The sequence below is a fragment of the Microcaecilia unicolor genome, chromosome 7, assembly GCF_901765095.1.
Source record: "Microcaecilia unicolor chromosome 7, aMicUni1.1, whole genome shotgun sequence".
Taxonomy (NCBI): domain Eukaryota; kingdom Metazoa; phylum Chordata; class Amphibia; order Gymnophiona; family Siphonopidae; genus Microcaecilia; species Microcaecilia unicolor.
This window is the reverse complement of record NC_044037.1, coordinates 71,312,470-71,331,793: the sequence shown is the minus strand read 5'-3', so window position 1 is coordinate 71,331,793 and position 19,324 is coordinate 71,312,470.

The window sequence follows — 19,324 nt, the reverse complement described above, 5'->3', positions numbered from 1 at the left end:
GGTCACAGTGCACATAGGCATTCTTTAGAGAACTTTTGGTCATGTGTGTTTTGCTTTGTTTCCCCTCTATTGGTTTAATGTTCTAATCAAAAAATTGTGAGGAATAAACTAATTACAAATCAGTGAAATGATCACAGCCCAAATATTGACAAACAGTCATTAAATGAAGGGGTATCATACATGTGTCCAACTGGTGATTGCTGATGGAGTGGAGGAGTAGCCTAGTGGTTAGTGCAGTGGACTTTGATCCTGGGGAACTGAGTTCAATTCCCACTGCAGCTCCTTATGACTCTGGGCAAGTCACTTAACCCTCCATTGCCCCTGCTACAAAATAAGTACCTGAATATATGTAAAAAAAACTTTGAATGTGGTTTGCAAAAACCTCAGAAAGGCAGTATATCAAATCCCATTTCCCCCCAATGTCAAAACACCAGTTGGTAGATACAAGTATTTACCACTAGGTTTTAAAATGTACACATATCTGAGTTTGTGAAAACTCCAGAAAAGGGTCAGATGCTAACATTTTGACAAATCAGTGCCTGTATCATAGGAACTGTATGGTTCAAATTGGTGCATACAGCATTTAGCAGCCATTTAAAAAAATTGTTTTCCATGAGCTTCTAAATGCCGTGACATGATGTTTAGTTTTGGGTGACTTTTTGGTCATTTTGGGGTTTATACATTAAAATTTTGTTTTGCCATTAGTCCTCTGTGTTAGTGTGGTTTGTGTTGTTTTCTTCATTAGTTTTCTGTATCTGTTCTGGTTGTTGGTAAACATGGGGAGAAAGAATAACAGTGTGTATGTGGGAGAGAGTGGATTGCAAATGAGCAGAGTGGTAGATATATTCCAGGGTTGTTGGGAGGCATAAATGGTGCATGGGGTGGCATGTAAGACAAACAGAAAAGGGCCTTCAGAGCATAGGGCTCAGCAAGAACACTGTGATGCAAATTTGGAAGAGGATGGTGATAGCAAGCAGATGAGGACCTGCACTCAACAGAAGCATGTTTGTGCTGCACACTTCACAAAGGAGAAGTACCCGCTGATTTAGTGTGCTTTGCTGAATACCACAGCTGTAATTTTGGTGTGGACACCAGCTGGACATGAAAAAGATCTAGGAGAAGATTGCTACTGAGATTAGCAAACTGAGGGTGAAGAAGCACATTGCCAGGCAGATGAGTCATCACTGGCTGATATGTGTGGTATAGTCATGAGAAAGGTGGCATTACAAATACTACTACTTATCATTTCTATAGCGCTACTAGACATTCACAGCGCTGTACACTTGAGCATGAAGACAGTCCCTGCTCGACAAGAGCTAGTAATCTAATCAGGACAGACAAACAGGACAAATAAGGAGTAAGGGAATTACTAAGGTGGGAAAGATAAACAGACGGGTACTGAACAAGTGAATAGGGGTTAGGAGTTAAAAGCAGCCTCAAAAAGGTGGGGTTTTAGCCTAGATTTGATGATGGCCAGAGATGGAGCTTGACATGCTGATTCAAGAAGTCTATTTCAGGCATATGGTGCAGCAAGATAAAAGGAACAGAGTCGGGAGTTCACAGTGGAGAAGAAGGGTACAGATGAGAGAGATTTACCCAGTGAATAGAGTTCCTGGGGAGCAGTGTAGGGAGAGATGAGAATGGAGAGGTCTGAGGAACTGCAGAGTGAATGCACTTGAAAGTCAAATGGAACACTCCTGTCAGCAGACGGGAAGAGCCAACATGTTCACTAAAGCTGATGCCTCTGGAGCAGCTGGTTATAGCAATGGTACAGCCTGAAACAATTGGCATCATGTCACAATGTATGGACATAGCCAAGGAGTCCATAAATGCAGAAACAGATGCATAAATCTTTCAAGTAGCTTGCTAGCTTGTAATTATAGTAATGTGAAGGGGGGGGCAACATTTAAGTCTTTTTTTTTTTATTATTATTGGAAAGATTATCTGCAGCAGCGTACTACATCCAGGCCAGCAGTATAGGGCTTGCCTGCAACTGACTAGGCAAAAGGACCAGTGGAAAAGCACACCCCAGGGAGTGATGAGAGCCAGCCCGTGACTCACATTTGCTTGGCTGGGCCCCGGTAGCCCTGATGCTGGTGATGTAGAAAGCCAAGTGCCCAATGTGGAAAGGTTGCCATTGGTTCCATTAACATACCTTCAGAAGCAGGTAACAGAAATATGTCACCAGCAAGTGCTATGCTGGGAGCATTGAAGTATTTGTGTCAGTAAATGCGTATCTCCCAGCTGGAGACCAGGAGGCAAAAGAAGGAGATCCCACAAGAGCTGTGGAGGCATGGCAAGAAATTGGCAGCCTGAACGGCACCCCAGTCTGTACCCTCTACATGTTTCCAAGTTTATTCAGCACTTAATATCCCGCACATCATGTATAATATCTGGGAGGCTTACAATTCTAGGATCAGATGCATAAAGCTTACCTTGCTATTAACGTTTGTTTAGCCTGGTTCTAGCCAGTCTAAAGCAAATGTTTAGGTAGCTAGGAATGCACACACAAAGGGGTTTTCCATGGCTCTAATGTAATGTATTACAATGAGCTCATTCATAATCAAATGTGTATTCCACGGGATGCACAGCTCCAGAGCAGCCCTAATTTAATGAGGAAATTTTACGACTGCTCTGGAGCTGTCGAAGAGGAGAGAAGCACAAGAAGGAAGCTATAAAGGCTGCCTGCTTATGCTTCCTACCTCTCATCTCCTGGTGCCCCCCCTGATTTTTTTTCTTTTAATTTTCCCTGGTGGTACAATGGACCACAACACCCCCCCCCTATGGTGGCCTCAGAACCTTTTTTAAAATTTTCCCTGGTGGACCATGACCCTCCCCCCCCCCCCGCCCCCCCCGGTGACCCAAGAACCTTTTAAAAACTTTTCTCTGGTGGTCCAGTGGACCAAATCCCTTCCCCTGCACAGACACACCCCCACCCTTCCCTGTATCTTACAACAAGGTGGAGGGCAGGAGCAATGGCTCCTGCCTAGGGCCTGCCCAGAACAAAACGGCAGTGCCCAGGCCCTGCCCAGTGCATTCTGGGATGCACTGGGCAGGGCTAAACACCATATATGCACAAAGGAAGATCCGTGCAAAAGCCTCAGCATTATCTTTCAATCTGAAGGGTAAATTAAAATAAGCATGCATATGGGATGTGCTCCACTGTAGTAGCTGTTTATCATTACTATCAGTGCAGCTGGACCCATGGAAATAGTCATTCTTCATTACCACAAAATAGTTTCTCTATTAATGTATAAACCATTTATATCTACTCAGGTGGCATATTTCCTTCAGTGCAAGATACTACAACAAAACCCTCTGGGACTAAGGGCACATTCAGAAGATATTGATTTCATACTTGAATATGTCAGCTTGAGGGCTTTACTGCATTAACATAGAATAAGTCAGTTTGTATTGATAAAGAATATTAAAAAAAAAAAAGGAAATTAAAAGAAATGCTTGAATATGTCCAATCAGCATACTGCAAGCAAAACCCTTACCTTTTATTCTGCAATTTCCAGCTGTGCATTATCACCCACTGTGAGGCTTCATGATATCTCGGCTTGATTCTACAGAGCTACTGCTCTCTGGGAATATTTATTTTTGAATATTTAAGTTGCTCCAACCTACCAAATTTATCTCCATTAAAGCATCTCTCCCATCCTTCTACCTAAAACTTGGGGAGTAACCAATGTATGTTACTGATTCTGACCTGCTTGTCCAAGGGAAAAGTGAGATTACTTACCTGTTAATGTAGGTTCTTCTTGGACAGCAGGATTAAATCAGTCAAACAACCTGCCCTAAAGGTTGAAATTACCTAAGATTTGAAATAAACTGGGGGTGGGGGGAAAGAGAGCAAGAGGTAAATGGGAAGGAGCATTAGAACTTGCCCAGAAGGGTCTTGGAACTCTTCTGGAATCCGAGAAGGCAATGGCACCAACAGGGATGATGGCATCAATGAGTGTGGCTGATCTTATCCCATTGTCCAATTTGAGCCAGAAGTTGGGTACTGTATAAGGGCCAGTGCCTTGCAATTTAGAGCCCTTCTCAATCTAGTTTCCAATTTTGTAGCTGTAACTTCGGGCGATTCCATAAATTTTAATGTTTGCCTTTTCTATTGCATTCTCTGTGCTAGAGAAGATTTACAAGATCTTCATATAAACTTCTCCAGTATTTTTCTAGTTCAGCTTTAATTGGTGTACTAATATTCTTCCCCAGTTCCCTGTAGAATTGTCTTATGTTCTGCTTAAATAATTCATATAGTTGTCTTTTCTGTTTTCTTTCTATCTCAGCAGCTTTTGTGCTTTAGGTATTGCTTTCAAGTTGTTATTGGAGGATATGAGTTCATCTTCTGTTACTGTAGAATGTTTCAGTTTAAGATTTTGAATCTTTCTTATCATTTGAGATGTCTGTTTCCCACAGTAAAAGCTCTGCATGCAATGATTTGATTTTTTTTCTTCAATACATTTTTTTTTCAAGGAACTTTCCCTTTTCTTCCAGCATTTCATCCTCTCTGGACACTCTGGGGCCCTTTTACAGATCTGTGCTAAAAAGTGGCCTTAGCCGCCCTTACATGGGTCATATTAAAAAAAAAAAAAATCAAAAAAACCTTAAATGTCTTCATGTGTGTAGATGTGTGAGCGACACTTGGATGGCGACTCTGGCTGTAAAGAACTAAGTCTGGTACTGAGCAGATTTTGTAGGTCTGTGCTCTGTATATGGCTATCCAGTTTAGGGTGGGCTGGACAGGACTACAATGGCAACTTCAATAGCTGGAACTGAGGACAGTGCTGGGCAGACTTTTACTGTCTGGGTCCCGCAAATGCCAAGACGGATGTGGATAGGCTGAAGTGGGCTTTGATGGCATCTCCAGTAGTTGAAACATAAGGACAGAGCTGGGCAGACTTCTAGGTCTATGTCCACAAACACCAAAGAAAGACCACGATCAAGTATATAATATCATGTTCATTGTTGATTTAATCATGAATTGATAATGAGCGTGACTGTTCGGTAGACTGGATGGACCATTCAGGTCTTTATCTGCAGTTACTTACTATGTTACTTTTCTCACAGGCTAAGGCCATTTCTAGCGCAGCAGTAAAATGGCCAACTTTCTGATTTTTGTATTAATGGCCATGCACTTATGTTACAATTAACACGTGACCATTAAAACAAGATTAGTGCTTGAACCCTTACCAACACCTATTTTATGGGCAGTAAGGGCTCATGCGGTAATCGTGCTAATCAGCATGCAGCAATGTAGTTGACTAACCCATTATCATAGAAATGCCCACTCTCCCCTCCCAGTCATGCCCCCTTTGCAATAACCCAGAACTTACCACAGAACTCCTGAGCGCACCACATGGTAAACCCATGCTAGTGCTTACCGCAGCTTGGTAAAAGGACCCTCTGTAATAATTTATGCTGCAAAATGCTGTATTTTATTTATTTCCATGATATCAATAGGTCTCTTTGTGTAGGTTATGGCCTTATTCATCTTTCTTATGCTTTTTTGCCTTAGGTGTCAAGTTCAATTTGGGTTGTCTTTCCCTCTCCAGGAACCTAGCATATGCATTCATTTCAACATAGACTAGGAGCTCAACTGTAAACTCTTTCCATCTTTGATTCTTTCTCATGCTTTGCCTCTTCCTCTTTATTTTTTGGCCTATCCTACCTTAGGGGTCCTTTTGCAAAGGCACGGCAAACCTACCTTGGGCTTGCTGCACACCAATTCGGCACTACCACCGGGCTACTGCAGGAGCCTGGCGGTAGTTCCTGCCCCCACCACATGCCATTTCTGGTGCTTGAAAAATATTTTTAGCAACGGGGGCTTACCCAGCAGTAATCGGACATGTTAGTGCAGGAGCCCTTACACCTCATAAATAGGTGGCAGTAAAGGCTACCCCAGGAAATGGCCATGTGGCATGTGTTTAACTTACTGCACAGCCATTCCCTTTAAAAAAAAAAAAAGCCATTTACCTGCTGCGATAAAAAGAGGCCTGAGCATGCAGTAGACCCAGAGGCTGACGCCACTGTAGGGCCCCGTTTTACCGCAGTTTGGTAAAAGAGGCCCTTAATCTTGTCCTTTTATGTTTCCAGATCACCTCTGCATCCGTGTTCTTTCCAGTATTCCTTTCCAGGTGTCTTCTTTCTCGACAGCAGCCTTTTTTTCTGATGTTCTTCCTGAGGCTCCTCTTTGCTTATGTACTTTTTCTCTCTTCTCTAAAATAAAGGATCTTAAAATGTACATCATTTGCTTTTCTGCAGATTTTTTTCTCTGGCAATATTCCTCATTCTTCCAGTTTTGGGCAGACTCTTTGTATATCCTCTTGATTTAAATGTAGAATTTGTAGTATAAATATAGCAGTACTTTATCTCCTTAACTTTTTCATTAACGTCTGTGATTTATTTTGTGCTGCAGTGGGTACATGAACAAGTTCATCATGATCTATATCTACAGCAGGGATTTTATGTCTTCATCTGCAGTGTCTGTACTGTTGCAACTACCAACAGTAGCCTAGTGCTTAAGATAAGGGATGGGAACCTTTCTATCCTGCGTGATATGTGACCAGTATGAATATTTTTTCTTCTTGTCCTACTTGAATTATAAGGATTGTCTTTCTGACGTTTGGTATAGATTGTATACAGTGGAGTCAGTGTGTGAGGGTACTCAACAAGACTTAGGAAGAGTAAGCTATTCTCTTCCCCTCAGACACACAGCAGCTTACCAGCTTTAGTTCTGGAAACTTTTAAGATGTGCCCTCTATCATCCCAGATAAGTACTGAGGTGATGTTTGCAAATCCAGCCTGTGCTGCAATAGGGCTGAGGTTTTAAGTAACTGCAAAGTTAGAAATCTGTGTTGAGCCTCTAAGATATTGAGTTTCAAAGTGGTATATCAAATAATTTACAAACAAAGAGGTTTGGATTGAAACTGGTAAAGTCAAACAAAACAGACCAAAGGGGGGGAAATGTGCAAAAGGGTCACATCACATAAAAGACAAAAAAGTTACAATTCCAAAAACTTAAGTTAGCAGGTATACAGGAATACAACACAAAGAGCTATCATTAAAATCCGCAAACCTGTGTAAATGACCAGGCTTTTTTAAACTTAGCTATAAATTGAAAGCATGTAATATTGTTTTTTATATCTTAAGGAAGTGAGTTCAAAAGCATTAGGATGTAAGAACAGAACGTCATACAGCATATAAATCCCAAATGGATTTAATTTGGAGATGGAATTCTCAGTCTACTGCAATTAGATGACCTGAAGGAGCTAGGAAATATGAAATAATGGTGTGTTCCTAAAATTTTCACCACCATAGTTAAAATTTTAAATCATAATTCTAAAACTCACTGTAAGCCAATGATGCTCCACCTATAACGGCAAGATGTGATCCAATTTTCATGCACAGCAAAACAGTGTAGTGGCAGTATTCTGAATAAGCCACATTTGTTTTAATTCCAGTGAAGTAATACTATTCCCAGAATTTAAACAAGAGATAGATATTCTTTTTTTTTTTTTTTTTTTTAAGACATGGACAAAAGCAGAATTTTGCAAAGAAAAAGGAACAAAATTGTAGCTAATTTAGGGGTGTTTTACTAAACTGTGGTACAATTTTTAGCTCACGGTATAAATCAGCTGGTGGTAAATGCCAAAACGCCCATTATATTCCTATGGTCATTCAGCGTTTACCACCAGTTGATTTCTACCATGAGCTAAAAATGCTACTGTGGCTTAGTAAAAGGACCTCTTAGTATTTGACACAAAATTAACTTTTCATTCCCAAATCTCCAAAATCTACCCTTCTTCCTTCCTTTAAAAGAATAGGAAACTGAAATTGAAGGACCCACTGACTGTAATAGGTGCTTTCTTGACACCGACATGGCTTCTAATTTTGAAGGATTAATAGTGGAGAAGTGGCCTAGTGGTTAGAACAGGGGTTCTAAATCTTTTTTGATTCCTGCACTACTTTAACTGTTGAATGAAACTCTCACACCACCTTTCTAAACTATGTGTCCACTACATATGTCATTAACTGTTAACCGCTAACAGTGCTAACTGCTAACATGTCATTAAAATTACACTAGTACAGTTATACTAAAAATAGCTGTCCTGATAACTCTTTCTAGAAAGTTTCAATAAATAAATTTCAAGACCCTCCTCCACACCCCATTTGACCTCTGTCAAAGGCTGCGGGCACCACTGGTTAAGAACCTCTGCATATCAGAAGCTTGGCTCACATCCCACTGCTGCTCCTTGTGATCTTGGGCAAGTCACTTAACCTTCCATTGCCTCAGGTACAAACTAAAGAGTTCTTTTACTAAGCTGTGGGAAACGTTGGCCTTACCACACCCTTATGCGGGTTTTTCCTGCATGCAAAGGCCATTTTTCCCGCCCCTGGAAAACGGCCGATTTTAATGGCTATGAGCTAATGTTGCTGTTAGTGCACTGATATTAACAAAAATTAGCACATGAGCTCTTACTGCCATGTTGTAGGTGGTAAGGGCTCACGTGCTAATGCTGTACTAATCAGGACTAGATTCTGTGTATGGCTCCGAAACAATGAGTGCTAAGTGCTGTTCTATAAAGGGCTCTCCATGTTGGATGTCATTTATAGAATTACATTTGGCACCAGGATCCGTTGTGAATTTTAGGCATGATGATTTACACCAAGTGAAACCTGGTATAAATCCTCACGCCTAAATTAGGCAGGGATCATCAGCCTTATACTGAAAGCTAATTCCAGAAACACCCTGACCCATCCATGCCCCTCCTATTGCCACGCCCCCTTATCAAATCCACCTGAAAGCCAAGAGATCAGAATTATCAGGGTCTCGGTGGGAGACTAAGAGAATGTCATGTGCATATATATATAAATTAATAGTAATGACTGAATCAAAGAAACTAAGAGACTCAGAAAAATATTAAAAAGCACAGGGGATAGTGCCCTGATCATGGATGGACAGATTCAGCTTCAGAAGTTGGAGAACAAGGCCAGTGCTGGCCAGACGTCTGCAATCTGTGCCATGATCATGGCTGAATAGACTTGATGGGCTGAAGTGGAGCCTTTAAGGTCTTTGACAACAACTTCAGAAATTTTAGAACAAGGACAGTGCCAGGCAGACTTCTACGATCTATGCCCTGAAAATGACAAAGACAAATCAAGGTTAGGTATTCATATGAAGTATCACATACCATATGTAATGAGTTTATCTTGTTGGGCAGACTAGATGGACCATGCAGGTCTTTATCTGCCATCATCTACTTTGTTACTATGTGATATCTACATAGAGCTAGACTTCATTTCTCTTTGTCCCTCCTCCAGTCTTCAGTCTCTCTGATTTTCACATTTCACCTAATTACCAGCTTTCCCTTTCTTGTTCATATTTCCCATTCACCACTTAAGTCTCTCATTCCTTCCCTAGCTTTCTATCCCTTTTCATCTTTCACCTACTTCCTATTCCCCCATGTTCACCATATGTATTTATCTTTAAAATCAAGCATGATACCGGAAGATTAGAGGGTGACCAATGTAACACCAATTTTTTAAAAGGGTTCCAGAGGTGATCCAGCTTAAGTAGAGAGGTGTGGTAGCCGTGTTAGTCCACTCTTAAAGGTAATCAATAGAAATCAAACAAAATAAAACATGGAAAATAAAATAAGATGATACCTTTTTTATTGGACATAACTTAATACATTTCTTGATTAGCTTTCGAAGGTTGCCCTTCTTTGTCAGATCGGAAATAAGCAAATGTGCTAGCTGACAGTTTATATAAGTGAAGCATCCAAGCCTTTCATTGACAGTCTAACAGGGTGGGTGGGAGGTATGCATGGTGATCCAGGAAATTATAGACCTACAGTTCTTTGTGGATAAAGTGAGCCGGTTGATATTGTATATCTGGATTTTCAAAAGGCATTTGACAAAGTATCTCATAGAAGACTCCTGAGGAAATTAGAGAGTCATAGGATAGGAGATAATGTCTTAGTGTGGATTGAAAACTGGAAACAGAGAGTAGGGTTAAATGGTCAGTATTCTCAATGGAGAAGGGTAGGGGTTCCGCAGGGGTCTGTGCTGGGACCACTGCTTTTTAATATATTTATAAATGATCTAGAGATGGGAATAACTAGTGAGGTAATTAAATTTGTTGATGACACAAAATTATTCAAAGTTGTTAATCGCAAGAGGATTGTGAAAAATTGCAAGCGGACCCTATGAGACTGGGCATCCAAATGATAGATGATATTTAATGTGAGCAAGTGCAAAGTGATGCATGTGGGATAGAGGAACCCAAACTATAGCTATGTGATGCGAGTTTCCACATTAGGAGTCACCGACCAGGAAAAGGATCTAGGTGTCATCGTTGATGATACTTTGAAACCCTCTGTTCTGTGAATATAAGGTATTATTTGGAAAGACATGGAATGCAGAAATGAGCATGTTATAATTCCTTTGTATTGATCCATGGTGCGACTGCACTTCAAATACTGTGTACAATTCTGGTCACCACATCTCAAAAAAGATACAGTGGAATTTAAAAAAGGTACAGAGAAGGGCTTCGAAAATTATAAAGGAGATGGGACGATTTCCCTATGAGGAAAGGCTAAAATGGCTAGGACTCTTCAGCTTAGAGAACAGATGGCTGAGGGCAGATTTGATAGAGGTCTAAAAATAATGAATGGAATGGGTGGGCGTGAATCGCCTGTTTACTCTTTCCAAAAATACAAGGACTAGGGGGTATGTAATAAAGCAATAAAGTAGTAAGTTTAAAACAAATTGGAGAAAATATTTCTTCATGCAATGTGTAATTAAACTCTGGAATTCATTGTCAGAGAATATGGTAAAAGCAGTTAGCTTAGCAGGGTTTTAAAAAGGCTTGAATAACTTTCTAAAAGAAAAGTCCATAAGTCATTATTAAGATGGACTAGGGGAAAATCCACTGCTTATTTCTAGGATAAGCAGCACAAAATCTATTTTATTGTTTTGAGATCTTGCCATTTACTTGTAACCTGGATGCCATTGTTAGAAACAAGATACTGGGCTTGATAGACCTTCGGTTTGTCCCAGTATGGCAACACTTCTGTTCTTATGTCCTTATTTTTCCCCAGCCTCAATTACCTTCTTCTGTTTCTCTTCCCCTACCAGCTTCAGCTGTTTCCCTCTCAACCGCTTTTCACCCCCAGTCTCTTTCTTATGTCTTACCTCCTTATCCACACTGCCATCCCCCTTTTACTTCCTCCAATTACCTTCTCACTTCCTTCAAAGACCAGTCTCCTTTCTTTGTCTCTCACCCTTTTCATAACCCTCTGTCCCTTTAAATGCCTTCCAACCCTGCAAGTCATTCAATCTGTCTCCCTTCCTCATTTTTGCATTCAGTCTCACAGCTGTATTCATACCCCTCACCCAATCATTGTCCCCACTGTTCTTTCTTTCCCTTGCTCACTTTCTTAGTCCTTCACCTTAACCCCAAGCCATCATTCTTCAAAGCTACCCACTCCCCGAGTCCTCATTCACAATCCCACCCAAGCTATGAGTCTCTACTTACTCATACAATACTCAACTGATCTTAGAGTTTGTCATCTTCTCGTCTCCCATCCAATTTGAGAATTTCTGCCTAAGTCACAGTGCCTGCTCTCCTATATGCCTATGTCCTCAGATCTGGCCTCCTGCTCTCTTTATTCCTTTCTTAGGCAATTGTTACTTTTTCCACCATACCTATTTCTCTCTTTCCTAACATCTTCCCCTGCTTATGCCCTTGCTTCTCCCTCTTTTTCTCCCAGTCCCTAGCCCCAGCATTGGCTCCCAGCCCCCTCTTCCTGCAAGTCACCAGCCCCAGCTTTGGCTCCCAGATCCAGCATCAGCTCCCAAACTTCTCTCAGTCCCCAGCATCAGCCTCCAGCACTTTCCTCCCAATCCCCAGTTTCAGCTCCCTTCTCAGAGTCCCCAGCCTCCTATGATAAGTAATAGTAGTAGTAGTTCTTTTCCCCCAATGCTCAGGCTCCAACCCCAGCATCAGTCTCCAGCCTCTAGCACTCTGCTCTAGCATCAGCCCTCAGTCTCCAGCCTACGGTTACCATACACCCTCTTTTAAAAGGACATGTCCTCCAGGTTGGTTTTTTTTTTTTTTTTTTTAGGAAAATATCCTCTTTTTCTTTTATGTGTCTATGACCAACACACCTACCTACATAATAAGGGAAACCATTTCTGGATTATTAGTCAGTTTGGACACATGGGGGTGTTAAAGAGAGAGAAAGGCATTGCTGATCTCTCTGTTTCCCTGTTGGTTGAATCTGTCAAAGGAATTTTGTTCGTGCAGCACAACTTTAAAGCATATCTCATGCAAAAGACTTTCACCTGTATCTCAGAGGCCAGCCAAAGTTATTGAGAGATAATCCGTTCTTCTGATAAGTATGCTTGGGTTCAGACTCGGTCAAACTCAATCCAGAAGTTTTTGAAAAGTACATTATTGTCTACTGCTATACTGTAAGCCATTACTACTACTACTATTTAACATTTCTAAAGCGCTACTAGGGTTACGCAGCACTGTACAATTTAACATAGAAAGACAGTCCCTGCTCAAAGAGCTTACAATCTAAAGGACAAATGTACAGTCAGACAAGTAGGGGTCGTCAAATTGGGGCAGTCTAGATTTCCTGAAAGGTAAAAGGTTAGGTGCCGAAAGCAACATTGAAGAGGTGGGCTTTGAGTAAGGATTTGAAGATGGGTAGGGAGGGGGCTTGGCGTATGGGTTCAGGAAGTTTATTCCAAGCATGGGGTGAGGCGAAGCAGAGCCATTCACCATTTGATGTGTGTTCATTAACTAAAAGTCACCATTTTGGGAGAGTCGACGTGATGGCGTAGAGGAGAGCAGCAGCAAGTTGTCTTTCCTCCTGAGCCCCTTCCCGGTTCGCCAACTTAAACAATGCGAAGAGAGACGGGAAAGGAAGAAACAGCAAGCTTAACGTTTCGCTAGTATATGGATCCTTTCTTAATTCGCGCAGAGGCGGGCATGCCAAGCAAAACAGGAAAAAAAGAAGCAGCGAAGCCGCGCGGGCCTCCCGAAGCCAAGATGGCGCGGAGTCCCGGGGCCGAACCGTCATTGTTCAGCGAGCCTCAACTGCAGCAAATAATAGCCGCAGTTAAGAGCGCGACGGAACCGCAATTTGCGCTTTTGACACAACAAATGTCAGTAATAGACAAAACGCTGGAAGAAACAGTACGGCGCACAGGAGAACTAGAATGCAGAGTGGCTGAGACGGAAGACCGAGAGACAACAATGGCATCATCAGTGCAGGCCCTACAAAAGTTGGTAAGGGAGCAGGGCCAACTGATAGACGAACTGGAAAACCGCTCGCGTAGATCGAATATCAGACTTGTGGGCTTTCCGGAATCCGTTCCGGACCAAAATTTGTCAGCGGTTCTGGAGCGCTGGATAAATGCTGAACTAGCGTTGACGGACAGCATAGGAAAATTATGCCTGGAACGGGCCCATAGACTCGGCCGCAAACAAGAAGGTGCGCAGCGCCCCAGAGTGATAATAGTGAAGATCCACAATTTTTTACATAAAGTGGAAATCCTCCGGGGCGCAAGGCAGAGAAAGGACGATCTTAAATATGAGGGCCATACTGTGAAGATATTTCAGGATTACTCTTGGGCATTACAACAGCGTCGCCGAGAATTTAATCCTATTTGCAGTGTGCTACACACCAAAAAAGATAAATTCATGTTGGTATACCCAGCGACATTAAAGATCCATCATAATGGGAAATGGCATGCTTTCACAACACCTAAAGAAGCAGCAGTTTTTCAAAAAGCAGAATCTCACTAAGACTAAAATAGGATTCACGAGCTAACACCTTGGGAAAGGAGACCATGTGGATTACAGTAAATGGAGTCTAAGAGGCAGTGACCAGGAGTGTGGATGGTGGTAGGCAGCTAGACTCAGACATGTTCACAGCCATCCCCACCATAAACCAGATTTGGGAGGTGATGGAACATAATACCATTCTGAGTAAAGGATCGAGACTGTAAACGGAACAAGCTAAAGGTTCAAGTTTGAGTTACATGAAAGTGTTTGTTTGTTAAGTTAGCATGTTTAAAAATGAGAAATTGCAAATGTCTATAAATGTCAAAGATCATATGATGGGAGCATAAGGATTTGGGGGAGGACCGGGGGGGTTATCACAACGACCTATGATCACCCAAGATCTAAGGGGAGACGAGAAGGGTAAAGAGGGGCGTAAAGGAAGATTCGGGGTACTTCTGGGAGGGAGGGGAAGGAACTTAGAGAGAAGGATGGGGAAGGGATGGGAAAAGAATGGAGGGGGAGGGATAAGGGAGGACAGGGACTACATTTAAGAGACCAGGAAAAGAACTCAAGTGAGCAAGGGAGGCTCTGTCCTTCAGACAACACCTTAGGTACACAATACAAACCGATGTCCTCAGATCAGGCAAAACAAAATAGAAAGGATCAGGGCGAGGCTGGGCGCCCGATCCCCCATTACAGAACTTTTGCATACAGGAACCTAATAAAGGATGTTAATGGCTAAAACAGTTAGATTCAATACCTGGAATGTAGGAGGAATTATCTCTCCTATCAAACGCGCTAAAGTGTTGACAGCGCTACGTAGGAAGCAAACAGATATAGCATGCATCCAAGAAACCCGCCTGTCTCAAGTAGAAAACCAGAAATTAAAAAGGAACTGGGTGGGTGAAGTATATGCCTCTCCAGCAGAAGGTCGAAAAGGGGGGGGGGGGGGGGGAACTGTTCTCATACGAAAAGGATTAGTATCAAAATCAGAACTAATAACGGTAGACTCGAAGGGTAGATATGTACTATTGCATATATGGCTGCAGGGCAGAGAACTACTACTGCTAGCCCTTTATGGGCCTAATACATACGACAAAAACTTTTATAATCATTTGATACAGTTATGCAGGCCGTACAGATCTCTGAAGCTTATGGTCATGGGAGATTTTAATTTGGTAGCGCGACCTATGGAAGACTGTTCAGATCCAAATAGGGCTCATAGGGGAGGCCCAAGGGCTAGGACATTATCATCATTCATGCGAGCCTTGAGCCTGGTTGATTCTTGGAGAACTCTGCATCCGGGGCAGAAAGATTTCACTCATTTGTCGAGAGCTCACGGGACGTATTCCAGGTTAGACTATGTCCTAGTGGCTCGCTCATTGTTTCCGAATGTGACCTCAGTGGAAATAGGGGCTGTGGACATATCAGATCACGCCATGGTTTGGTTGGACTTAGAGGTGCCAAAACACTACCAACAGCATGGAAGGGGATGGAAGTTCCCGGCCTACCTATATAAAAATCAGGAATTTGTAAAATACATACAGGCAAAGTGGGATGAATATGAGAAATTCAATGGACAACATAGAGATAACCCCGCATTGTTTTGGGCTACGGCAAAAGCAGTGATGAGGGGTGAGGTGATCGCATATGTAAATGGTAGAAATAAGAAAATCTCTAAAGCTATTATAGATCTAGAAATAAAGTTACGAATAGCTAAAAGGAAAGTTATAAGATCACCAACAGGGGCAAATAGAGACAACATGCAGTCGGTGCAAGTAGCACTAAATTCCCTCTTACACGAGAGAGCTACACGGGGACTCTTATATAACAAATACAGACTCCAGAGATTCGGGAATAGGACGGGCCCAATGTTAGCGGGGATGGTTAAGACATGGGGGAACCACCAGGTAATCACAGCATTGAAGGATGACCAAGGGAAATTACATCACACGAGTGAAAAGATTGCAGAAATTCTTAGACATCATTTCTCGGGGATATATTCAACCCCAAGTAAGAGTGATGTAGGAGCAATAAATCAATACTTGAGACAGGCTCATTTGCCAGAACTAACTCAACAGGAGCTGGAGTCTTTGAATGGTCCAATTACTGGCAGAGAAGTACAGGAATGCATAAAGTTCTTAAAACTAAATTCAGCGCCCGGCCCGGATGGATTGTCGGGAGAGTTTTACAAATTGCTAAGTGCCAAGTTAGTTAAGCCATTGATACTAAATTACGAGCAGGTAGTAAAGCGGGGACAGATGGCGGATTATGCCAACGAAGCCCTAATAGTTCTTATAAAGAAACCAGGCAGAGCAGAGGAACTCCCGGACTCATATAGGCCGATATCCCTAATAAATGTAGATTTAAAAATATTATCAAAGATAATGGCAAACCACCTTTCTAGGATACTACCCAGGGTAATAAGTACAGAACAGGTGGGCTTTGTTAAAGGGCGGCAAACCATAGGAAATGTCCAAAGACTTCTAATAGGAATGGCCTAATGCCAGGGATCTGAACAACAATCCTTGGCAATCAGCCTAGATGCAGAAAAAGCTTTTGACAAGCTGCACTGGGATTATTTGTTTGCCACCCTACAGACTATGGGATTCCAGGGCTGGTTTGTTCGAGCACTTCAAGTATTATACACAGATCCAACAGCTGCAGTGTTGGTTAATGGGATTAAAACACCATCATTTCACATAGGTAGGGGGACACGCCAAGGCTGTCCGCTCTCACCACTCTTATTTATATTGTCCCTAGAACCGTTGTTAAGGAGGCTATGCCTCAGGACAGATATTATGGGAGTGGACGTGGGAGGTACTACAATTAAAACACTAGCATTCGCAGATGATTTACTAGTCCTTCTTAAGAACGCTAGATCCTCAGTACCGGCACTACTACAGGAGATAGAATCCTACGGGAGGCTCTCTGGGTTTGTGCTGAACAAACAGAAGTCACAGGCACTTCCAGTTTATGGGATACCACCTGAAAGGGGAGGAGGGGAGATACCAGTGCTACCAGAGGGGACGCCCTTGAAATACTTAGGAGTATATATCCCTCAGAACTTAACTTATCTTTATGACAGTAACGTTCAAAAGCTGTTACGGGACACAAAAGATAGACTGACTACATGGCAGGGATACCCATTGTCATTGTTGGGCAGAATAGCCTTATACAATATGGCAATAGTACCTCGCTGGTTATATGTTTTTCAGGTTCTGCCGTTGTATTTGAAATATAAGGATGAGAGGCAACTCAACAGGCAGTTGCAAAAGTTTCTGTGGAATGGGAAAAGGGCTAGACTCCCCTTGAGGACATTGCAGGTGCCTGTTGAGTATGGAGGCTTGGGCCTTCTAAGCATTAGGCAAATGACAATTGCAAGTGGGATGAGACACATAGCAGACTGGTATAGGAACACGCAGGATTTTTCGGCCACCTCGCTGGAGTTAGCTCTGACTGATAATGTACATTTTAGTTGTATACTGCATGAAACAGGGAGAACCCTGCCTTATGAACTTGGACGATCAATGATAATGCCTACAGCAAAGAAAGTTTGGCGATGGGTCTGCAAACTCCATAGATTCAATGCAGAAGCAACTCCATTTTTATCTATAAGCAGAAACCCAGCCTTCCCAGCAGGAGATATGTATCAGATCTTCAAGAAATGGCAACAGCGAGGAATTAAATATGTGTACCAGATTATAAATGAACAGGGACGCCTGCTGCCCTTCAAGGAACTACAAGATAAATATTCTCTTCCAAATACAGATCTTTTTCATTATAGTCAGTTGAAGCATTACATTGATAGCCTGAAATGGCAAAACTTGGCTGAAGATGTACAGGAAGAACTGGCCGCAGCATATTCTTTATCTGCTCAACAAAAAGTTTCCTTGTCGCTATACCATAGACACATCCGAGACACTGCAGCAGAACTGCCTTATGAAAGGCTAGCTCAGGCCTGGTCAGATGAACTAGGGGTGACCCTATCACAAGACATCTTCAAAATCCATGTTTTGAACTTGAAGAAATCGACAAGCTTTGTTTGGTGCTGGGAACTACAATATAAGTTTGCAGTCCGAATGCATATAGCCCCCAGACGAGCATTCCACATGGGCTTGTCCCCGGCTGGGGAATGCCCCAAATGCAATCATGTTGGGGCCACGTTGGGACATCTGTTTTGGACATGCCCACATATTACAAAATTTTGGAGACAACTGTTAACAAATATATCACAGATGTGGGATACTCGCTGGATTTTGGATTACAAATTATTGTTCGGTCACGTTAAAATTGTGGCCCCAAAACCTAAAGGACTTAAAGAATTCACAAACAGGGCGGTCATTGCGGCCAAGAAGGTGATTCTGCTGGAATGGATGGAATCGAAAGCTCCAACTTTACAACAATGGAGGACCCAGATGATAACTTTAATGAGAATGGAGAGATTTGATATAGTGCAGTTGGACAATAAAAGAGGACAGCAATTTGAACGGAGATGGGCACCATTCTGGCAAACGTTAACGCCAGCAGCACGGGGACATCTGTTAAATTTATAACAATGTCAAGGAAGGAGGATAGAGAAATATTGTGTAAAGTAGTCTCGGAGAGCATGGAAGGGCGGGAGGGAGGGTTAGGGAGGGACTGGGGGGGAAAGGGGTGATAGAGGGAGGGGAGAAACAGAAAAATGTATGGAACAGGATGATTATTGTACAGACAGCTGAAAGTGCTGGAACTATCGCAATAATGTGCGCTTGAATTGGTGGATGTTTCTAGCTGATGTAAGTTATGTCTTGTTTCAAATAAACAGATTTAAATATAAAAAAGTCACCATTTTTACTTTTTGCTTACAAACACGGTAACCCTACTCCAGACCCCAGCTCTAGCCTCCAACATTCAGCTCTAGCTCCTATTTGCCCCAGCAGAAACAGGATCATGCTTTTCCTTGGTTTGGGCTGTCAGCAGGTTTTCAATTATGAAAGAAACACAGGTCCTGTTTTTGTTTTTTTTTTACAGTCAGAGGAAAAGCTGCAAGAGGGAAGAACTTGCTTCTGCTGATGTAAAGGAGCAATCTGAAAAAAGCTGTCAATAGTTCACTCCTTAAAAGGGGCCCAGCCTCTTGTACAAGACACAACCAAACTGCCTTTGTTAAATGTATATGCAGTTTGCAGCATTCCAAGAACAGGGAAGTCTTGTACATCTTTGCAATCTCTCTTTTTGATTTAGTGCTTTGCTCACTACAGTTAACACAGCTGAAGATTGTGGGAGGTGGGTGATTGTTCCATGTTAATTTTTTTTTAAACTAGTACTTTCAGGGTCAGTAGAATAGGCAAAACAGGACTAGAATAATTCAAGGTTTAGCCTTCTGCTTTGTTCACTTGGGGATTGCCACATGTATAACCTTTATTTACTTCTTCCAGATGAAATGGAAAGTTGGGACAGACTTCAAACTTTGAAATTAACATGGCATCAGCAATGAATTCATACAGGTCACTTGTATCGATTACCATATATGTTTAC